Source organism: Halichoeres trimaculatus, unplaced genomic scaffold, assembly GCF_033239565.1.
Source record: "Halichoeres trimaculatus isolate MK-OKI-2021-1 unplaced genomic scaffold, fHalTri1.1 fHalTri1_scaffold_7, whole genome shotgun sequence".
In the NCBI taxonomy this organism is placed as follows: Eukaryota; Metazoa; Chordata; class Actinopteri; order Labriformes; family Labridae; genus Halichoeres; species Halichoeres trimaculatus.
The window spans coordinates 1,736,667-1,747,157 of record NW_027437185.1 but is presented as its reverse complement, the minus strand read 5'-3'; positions in this window follow the sequence as shown (position 1 = coordinate 1,747,157).

The window sequence follows — 10,491 nt, the reverse complement described above, 5'->3', positions numbered from 1 at the left end:
CACACTGATCGTAGGGTACAGTAGCCCCGCCCCTGGGCCCCCACGTAGTCTGTGCCTAGTCAGGGCTCAGCTCTGGCTCAGCAAAGAGATGGTGCTTGCCAAGCACCATTTTTTAACACCCGGAGCCAGTTCTTTGTCTGTGGAAAAACAAAGAACCAGTGCTTAGTCAGGCACTGGCATGGAACTAGCACCAGTACCAGTTAAGTGGAAAAGGGGAACCTTAGCATGGAGTCAGAGCAAAAACTGTAACTACAGCTGTCTCTTCCTCATGTCAACCCATCCATGAACCAGAGACCATGTCAGAAGAATCTGACCTGAGCTAAGGAGGAAAACAACTGGACTACAGCTCTTTGGTCCAAAGTCCTCTTTCCAGATCAATCAAGGACCTGGAGTCTGGAGTGAGGGTAAGAAGGCTCAGAAAGCAAGCTGCTTAAAGTCCAGAGTGAAGCCTCCACAATCACTGTTGGTCTGAGGGGTCATGTCATCTGCTGCTGTTGGTCCACTAGGTTTTCTGAAGTCCAGAGTCAACGCAGACCTTTACCAGAACATTTCAGAGCAGACCTTTACCAGAACATTTCAGAGCACTTCATGCTTCATCTGCTGACCACCTTTATGGAGATGATGGTGTCATTTACCAGCAGGACTCTGCTCCTGCCTACAGCACCAAAAGGACCCAAAGCTGTAAAAGGACCAGGATGTTAGCGTGATTGGACTTGAACCCCAGAGAGGATCTGGGAATACAACAAACACCAGACCCAGACACCCAGTAACCCAGACCAGCTAAAGGCTGCTATCAGACAAACCTGAGCACCAGTAACCCCCGAGCAGAGCCACAGGTTGATCTTCTCATAGAGATCTTTTTCAAATACCCTTTTTCATTTGATCTCATGTAATTTTCTCATCATATGTGCAACTATAGTCTGTATTTTCATAAACTGAGCTTAGATTGTCACAGTTGAAAGAAATAAATTCTGAAATATTTCTCTATTTCCTTTTTTGGATTGAACTGAAATAAATGAGCATTTCTCATGATATTCTCATTTAATTAGATGTTCAGGACCTGTAGTTTTCTGGGAGCCCCCAAGCTGTCGCCCACATTGTTTTTCTGATATAAGTACAGCTAATGGTGAATTAACGTTTGTTCTTTGTGAGAGAGGACAGAGGCTTGGGGAACCACTGTGGCTCAGTGGTCAGAGTGTGAACAGGCGTGTAGCGCACCCATACAACAGGCAACCCAGGTTTCCTGTTGACATGAGGCCCCTTTCCTGCTTTGTTCAGTTCTACCCTCATCAAACTAAAAGGTTTAAATGATATTTATTATTCAAATGTGTGTTTTATAAATGTAAAACATAAAAAAACAATCCTTGATTCCTTTGTGAATCCTGATGTCTCTTGTCCTCTGTAGTACAGCAGATTAATGGAGTAATCTTTTACTTTGTGATACAAGCAGCAAATTTGGCACACAGGTGCTTCAGAACCTACTCTTTCAGAAAAAATACATTATCCACTTGAAAAACAAAAAGGCTGCCAATTTTCAAGATGGCCGCCATCCGCTTTGGTTTTACACCATGTTTGAGCTATATTTGATTAGATAATCTTATTTTGATGACCTATACATTAAGATATATGTTCCAGAGTATGAGAAATTCAAATATGCATTGAAAAAAACTCAATTATTGAATATTATGATGATAATGTGGAAATATAACAAAGAAAAACTCTTCTGATGTGATTTCTAAGTACGTGACTACCCATTGTAGAGACAAGGTGGGACATTAAACTGTGTCCATTTCAACACTGCTAGAGGATGTAGTTTGGGCTGACTAGTGCGTTAGGTATATGATCACACTTTGCCAGTATAAAGAGTAATGGTTACTATGATTCTGTGTTATACAAACAATGGGAAAAATCTGATTGACTTGTGTGTTATTTGAGTTGAAAATGACTTGTTGTTGAGGTACAGCTTTGATGAGATCTTATTTTAGTCCTCACATTTGCAGGCACTAAACTGTGCACACTTCAGGCTGAAGCGATCGTTTTTGCAATGGCCTTGGCATTCAGTCTTGTAGCTGCATTTTGTTAGCTGCTCACAAGTCTGAGCTTTGGGTGGAAGGGTTGTCCAGAAAACTTGCCAGACCTCACTATTTTTTTGCCTGCCCCAGTTGGCAGGGCTTTCCATTTGCATTGTGCATACTGTTGGCTGGCCCCATATGCAGGCACCTTGGAAGGCAGCTGACACAACATCATAGTCAGTGAAGGTGTGAAAGAAGAGCACGCCACTGGATTTCTCTGGGTCAAGATTTACCACCTTATCATGAACTGGCAACCACTGGACTGACCCTGGTCAAATTCTACACAAACCAATTCTTATCTTGCTGAGACACTGAATGCAGCAACAAGAATGCTTGTGTCATATGTGTTAATCAACACCACGTGTGAAGATTCTGGATTCAGCTTATTCACGGTTGCAAGGACTTTTCAAAGTTGTGAAAGTAAGTAAATTAGTTTTTTCTTTTTTAACCTCTATGATAAATATACCTTTAATGTTAAGGTAATGGCATGACTGATTCATAAATCTGAATATATAAAAAAGTTTAAGTAATATGAAGGATATCACAAGGTGACACTCTTGCAAAGCTATACTACAGTTTTTCTCAGTCACTTTGGTACATTTCTCGAATCATCCTCGCAGTTTGCAAAAAAGTCAGTGCATTTCTCAATAGAGTTTGTACAAAAAACAAAACACCATGGACATGGCCGTAACCAGCTATGAGGTCACCGAGGTCCGGACCTCGGTAAAAATTACAGAGAAAAAAAAAGTAAAATGAGCCCCAATCGGCGCATCAAACATATAAACACAGGGGAGCTTTTATTTTGAAACCGCAGCATGCAGGAAGTTATCTGACGAAGCCTGTAATCGCAATGACTTTGAACGCGCTTGACAGGAAGCAGGGAACGACACCGTGAGGTGAGTGACAGACTCTTTATTATTTACGAACAAGCAGCCCACTGTAAATGAAGCCAGAGCTTCTGGTGTTTTTGACCAACACGATCTGACAGTGTCTTGTAAACCTTCATGCAGACAGGTCCGTTATTTCCGGTCTGTGCATATACAGCAGTATATCACTCTTTACAAAGAGGAGGAGGAAGCAGGGGGTTTGATCCGAGGTCCAAACCCGCAGAACATTTCGGCAGGATTTAATTCATTTTATTTTATCCCATGGTCTGTGTGAATACTGATTCAGACTGGGTTTATACCTACTTTAAACGGGTAAAAGACGTTCCGGTGAAATTGTCTGAATACAAAAGTATTCTGAATGGATAAGCCAGCTGTGTAACTGCCTCTTAATTTTTTACTCCTAATAAAGAAAAAGGAACAGATTACATCTGTCCCGGGAGCTGGCCCACACGGTGACGCGCGTCGTGTCCTCCGATGCACTCCTCTGTCCATTGACCTGCTGCAGGCACAGTGGCTCTGACCGTCTCCACTACCAGCACTCTCTCCGTAGTGCTGGGGATCACTCAGACCAATCAGACGCTGCGCCTCGTCCACAGGGCATTTAAAAGCGAGGAGAGGCGCTCATTTGATTGGTGAAAACAGCGCTCGGCTGTGTTAAACCCACTCACGGCTTTTCTCCTCCCTCTCTGCCATTTGTGCGGAGGGAGGCGTGGACGCGCAGGTCTGCGCTCATCTGCGCCTGGACTGCGCCTCTCTTGGCACTGCAGGAAACTTGCAAAGTGCGCCGGTCACGCCCTGTGCGCATGGCGAAGGCCGGCGCAGGGCAGGTGCGCCTGAGCCTGGTCTACAAGCCAGGCAAAGAGATGCATATCGCAGATGCTCTCAGCAGAGTGTTTCTCAAAGAACACAATGAAAAGCTTCTTGATGAAGAACTGGAAGTCAACTGTGTCAACCACCAACTCCCTGTATCAGAAGAGAAACTACAGGAGTTTAGAAAAGCAACAGAAGAAGATGCTGAGTTGAGACTCGTTGCTAATGCAGTTCAGACTGGCTGGCCAGAAAAACAGAGACTTCTTACAGACAAAATCAGACAGTACTGGACATTTAGAGAAGAACTGGTTTATGTGGATGGACTCATGTTCAAGAACTCAAGGTTAGTAGTTCCACAAACACTGAGAAATTAAATGCTCAGAAAAATCTACGAGTCACACATGGGCATGGTGAAATGTAAGGAAAGAGCCCGTGATGTACTGTACTGGCCGGGCATGGCAAAACAGATAGAGGAAGTTGTGGCTCATTGTGCTGTATGTAACACACACAAGAACAGTAATCCCAAAGAGCCACTCATGCCACATCCAGTGCCTGAAAGAGCATGGGAAAAAATAGGCGTGGATTTGTTTCATTTCAACGACCCAGAGTTTTTACTGTGTGTGGATTATTTTTCAAAGTTTCCAGAGCTAGTCAAGCTGAGTGGAACCTCGAGCAAAAATATAATCACCGGACTCAAATCGATATTTGCAAGGCATTGTGTGCCAGACGAGTTGTTCTCAGACAATGGCAGACAGCTCGTGAGCCAGGAGATGAGGGATTTCAGCGCTGAGTGGGGTTTCAAACACACCACCTCTAGTCCGACCTTTCTGCAGTCAAATGGACAAGTCGAGAGGGCTGTCCAGACGATCAAGAACCTGCTGAAAAAAGCACAGGACAGCGCTGGTGATCCATACTTTGCCCTGCTGGAATATCGAAATATACCACTGGGCGGGGTTGGTCTCTCTCCTGCTCAAATGCTCATGGGGAGAAGGCTCAAATCAAAGTTGCCTGTGACAAAGACATTATTGCAGCCAGCTGTCCACAAAGAGGCAAGTAATGACCTTGTGAAGAGGCAGCAAAGACAGAAACAATACTTTGACCGTGTAAGCAGGACCCTGCCTGATCTCAGAGAGGGAGAAAATGTGAGGATTAGGCAAGGCAGTAAGTGGGAACCAGCAACTGTGGTGAAGAAACACAACCTGCCGAGATCCTACATCGTGGAAACTCCAAGTGGACAGGTGTACAGGAGGAATCGCAGACACCTGCTCAAAACTAAAGAGACTTCATTCCCAGAGACTGTTGACACTTCAGCAGAGCAGCCGTCTCATGTGGGACATGACATTTTGCCAAGTGCTGATCCACCTGGTCCTACTCCAGACTGTTCCGCTGCACCACCAAGTCCAAACATGGTGATTGACAATGCTGCATGTGGAAACAGCCCTGTAAAAACAACACGCTGTGGAAGGCCTGTTAGAGTGCTTCAGCGTTTTCTAGTTTAACCAGAACAGGCTGACTTAAGGACTGATATGGGTTTGGTTCAATGTGTGACTTAAGGTTGAAATATATATATATATATATATATATATATATATATATATATATATATATTCACACAGTGGTTAGTGTGAGTGTTATACATTGAGCTTTTGTACCAAGTGAAATCTTTTACATTTTTGGTCATTACTTTAAGGTACAGATATGTTTTGTTAAACTTGGAATACATAGGGTCATGTCAAGTGATTTGTTTGCTAATATGCAAGAAAATAAGCAGTTTCATTAAGGAGTCTGATCAGTAATCAGATGGTTATTTGGTTGGATATTGAGTCTGATCAAGACTATGTTATGTTTTACAGTGTTTCTGGTAAACGAGGTTTAAGATATATTTTACCTGTTTTTTTCATAACTGTTGTGTCCATATTCTGCAGTGAGAAAGAAAAAAAAAAACTTGAAAAAAAGGGAGATGTAGTGTATTGGTTTACCAGAAGTGCTATACTCAGTTTGGTCCATAGGTGGCACAGTAGCTTTGTGGTGTTGTTACTGATGTTGTTGTGGAGACCACAGAATAAAGATGGCGATACGCTGACTGCACATGGCTCCGTCCGCATCATATATTACAGGTTCATTTTCTGCAGATTTACAATTTGTGAATAAACACTGCAAACGATGTCGATGGCAGTTTCACAAAATCATCGTTCTTTCCCGGCATTTCCTCAGCATGTTGCTGACATCAAGGTACCCTCGGAAACTTGAGAATCTGAGGATAACGCCACTTTTACAGCTTATGAATAGGACAAACGGAGTCAGCCTGGGATCTTCAGAGTTAATCTTTTATTAATCTCCATCAGAAGTTCCGATGCCATATCTGTTTCATCAAATTCACCCCAGAGTTCTTACAACTTCATGCAAGCACGTGTGGGGGAAAGGTAATAGATAATGTTATATAGTGAGATGCTATTACGGCCTACTACCAATAGAGGTTGCTAGTGAGTTGTTTATACAGAGGAGAAGAAGAGTGTGAGTCGCTATGATAGAAAACCTGTTGAAGGTTCCCCCCAAATTAAAAGTCAAGTCAAATAATAAGTAAATGCGTGCTTCTTTTCATAAATATCTGAAGATATTACATGTAATATGGGGTTATTTTACTTGAAGATGCGACTTACATTACCCGTTTTTGCTATTCTTTTCAACCAAGATTCTTATTGTACTTTTGTCGAGGAATAGACGATCATGAGATGGGTAAGGCAAATGCCTTGAGCCAAGAAAATGGAGAATAAGTCATCAAAAAGTAAATCTAGTGTGTAAATACATGAAGTTATCCTTGTGTATTTGTTTTCAACACAAGTAGTTTACATCTACTGATTATGCCTACTGTTTGATACTGTTGATGATATCTTGGAAACCATTTGTCGAAGAGTTGATGTTGAAAAGCAGTTCCGTATCCAGATCTCACCAAACATCCTTGAGAGCGGCCTTCTGCAGTGGTAACGCCAGCAGAAAAATTCTCCCACTGCTACACTGGCAGTCACCTACTTTGGAGACACAGGGGTGGACACAGGTGCCCTCCGAAAAAAAAGTCTCACTGGTCAATCATCAGCAACACTTTTTCAGTCTTACACAGACTCTTACAGAGCAAGCAGAAAATTAGATCAAGACTTAGATGTTGATTTAATTATTTAGTCATATTGTTCTGGCTTTTCTAACAAAACTGTGTCCCTGACCCCTGTCCATGATTCTCCTAAAAACCATGTGTCTTAAAGGGGTTCAATTTTATGACCTTTAAGCTACTGAATAAAATAAATAAAAATAAATAAATAAATAAATAAATAAATAAATAAATAAATAAATAAATAAATAAAGGCCATCCTATGTTAAACTTTCATCTGTTAAGAAAGATATGCACTTACTGAAGGATTTCTATTCTTGAGAAGTATGTTATGCTGCAAACTTTGTTTCTCTTCTCTTCCTGTCTTTTCCTGTCTACAGTCTTATTTACTGCTGTTACAAATTAGAAGAATTAAAAAAAAAAACGTGCAAATTATTTTGTTTGAATACCACAGTAAATGCTTTGTTTTGTTTTGTTTTGTTTTGTTTTGTTTTGTTTTGTTTTGTTTTGTTTTGTTTTGTTTTTATGTTGAAATGGTGACTGGAATTGAAGGTCGATTCTTTGAGGGACCTCGACATCACAAAAGCCCACAATATTCTCTGACTGATTTTGATTGTGGTCTCTACAGGTGTGTTTATATTTTTATTCTGATCATTTTTGTAAGGTATTCTAACTTAAGTGATACAACTGTGCAATAATTTTGTGAATAGGACCATAGGAAAGATTTTAGCCGCAAGTTTGGTTCAAGGTGCCCCGACCCCAGCCTTTTACAGCCCTGGGACCTACAGTTACCGCGGCAGAGGCCATATAAATCCAATAATTCTCAACAGTGATGCAGTAGCAGATGACCAGTTCCGAGGGTTAATTGACCAGGTATAACTTTGATTTGCTAGAAATGGTGAGCTATAAGAGGATATAGAGCATATTGTGTCAGGAAATACTGTTAAAGTATTTTTTTTTTTTTGCCATGGTCATTTTATTTTCACGTTGAGCTTTGAACTGCCTGATCTAGCTGGTGAAATCCTTAACTGTGAATATACTGGAGTCTTTCTCCACCAGGGAGTCCATTGTTGGGTATGCAATTTTTTCTGTATGCACAAAATGTACATACTGAATGGAGGGTGTCATTGACTGTCGTCTGGAAATTGTCAAGTATGCAGTTTTTACCATGGTTGTGGCTCAGACTGAAAGACCATTTACAGGCTCAGCAAACCTTTGCAGGGGTTTGGAGTTTATTCGCTGATTAGGGGGTGACATCATAACTTTACAATAATCAACTTTTCCCACAATATTCTAACCTGAATTTGGGGGTTTCATTATCTGTGAGCCATAATAATCAACTTTTAAAAAAATAAATGCTTCAAAAATTTCACTCTATGTGCCATAAATAGATTTACAATTTAGAAATGCGTGACCAAACAATCTAACTTTTTCATGATATTCTCTTTTTTCGAGATATACCTGGAGCAATGCTATTCAGAACTACAACACACAGTACAAGGTGCTCCTGGAAATTGTACTTACTTAGTACCAGTGCCAAGTTCAGTGTATCTTTGGGATTCTGGAGGAGTCCCGCTGTCTACAGTTGTTGTTCTGTGCTTAGGGAGGGATTATCCCAATCCACCCTGGAGACATCAAGGTCCCTTTGCAGATGCGTAAGGAAAACATGCTAGACACAGAAGAGGTGGATGTTATCAGAGGGATCTAGAAGACCTTCATCTTCAAGGCTGTGAAGAGTCTCATAGTGCACATTTGTTACAGCCATCCTTGCATCTCGCCACAGACGTTCTATTCTAGTAGAGAAAAAGTACAATTAACTTCAAATTCTCACAGTGCATTTGTTTTTATTTTACCATAGATGATATTTTTTTTAACTGAAAATTATGTATAAATGCATAAATACCATTGATTGTGCACCCTCTTTCCTGACAGGAAACTGCCCCTGCCACACCCCCTGATAGTGAACATGCATCGTGCTATGTCAGCATTTTCAACTCCTTGGTCTCACTGCTCAGGCTTTGTGCAGCGCTAACAGCTCAGTGAAGGCATGGGTGATAATCTCCGGCATCTCAACCTGGCTGGACAATGTTCTACAATGTTGCATCCCCTGGTTGACAACAAACTGGAAATAGTCAACATCTAGGGGCAATTTTTGTGTGACTTGAGAAAGTTTGATTAGAAGCCTCTGAAGAAATTCCCGGTTTTAAGTTCCTCCTAGAAAAAATAGCTCCATGCTCCTTTTTCTTTCATCAAATTAACTCTAGAACTTAAAAGGAGCAAAAAGAGGACAACTTTATGTTGAAACGAAACATGCGCACTGCAGTTTATCTGTAATCTATTGCAGTAGTTTACCTTCATTTAAACTTGCAAACACTTGTCACGAGGGATGAATGGAGCAATAAAATGTTTTGAAGGTCTGTGAAACGTGTGATGATTGGCACATGGAGGGAGCTGACATATTCACAATTCCTCCAGCATTTATTCACTGTAAGGAGACAGTAAAACACATGAATTGTCTTCTGAAATTTCCCGTGTACCTCTGTTCCTTCAGCGGTGCTACATGGCACAACTGTGACATCTAGTGGACGAAATAAACAATTACATGCAGCTGGATGTCTGAACGGTGTTGCACTGAAATCTGTGACCATCGGAAAATGTGACCGCAGGGGGCGATGACGGGCATTGACTATGTGTGCATTGGCGCGCACAAAAAAAGAGGAGATGAAGTTGAGTGACGTAAATGGCGTACAAATCTGTAGGAATTGTGTGTAATTTATACAAAGCAGTTGATTGATGTTGCTTTATCTGCTACCCACGAGTAAGCACCGCTTGTTATGGCTTCCTGCTGATAAAAGAGAAACCATCGTATATACAGCTACATAACCCAGGAACTGAAAAACCTACATTAGATCAGGCGACTTTTGAAGGAAATATACACTATAATCTACGTTTGCTAAGAGCTGCATTTTATGTAAAAGTCTATATTAACTGTTTCAAATATGTAGTTCACTGTGCCTGCTCTCATGAGATACATGTACAAAACCTTTTAAATTAACGTTTTAGTTGATCTATTCCTAACTTCACGATCGTTATATTATGTAATCCATCTAGACATGTGCAATAAATAAGCAAAAATTTAAAACGAGTGTTGTCTATAATTAAAAAAAACTGTCTAAGAACATGCTGTAAGGAGACAGCAGCGTAGCCATCAGATAATGCGACCCTGCTTTACTCACATAATAACTGATTAAATCACCCACATAACTTTTATGTGGGCATTTGTCATCCTCTCACATTGATCTGGACTCAAGTATTCCTATTATGGATACAGTCAGAAACACAGAGCTAGGCGCCGCCCTGTTGGCTGTGGCTGCCTTTTAGCAGCTCTCTCTCTTTTTTTTGTCCATTTCTTGTCATTTTTTTTGTCTCTTTTTTGCGTATTTTTTGTATTTGGAGTAGATCATTTCTTTGTATGGCTCATTTGTTGGTCATGGACACCAAACTTTTTGTGGCTTCTGAGATATTTTTACTATTTTTGCTCCTGTGTTTGTCTGGAGATCCTTCATGTAACCATGGCCACATTGTTTACATGTGAATTCAGCTGTTAGCAGTCTGTAGC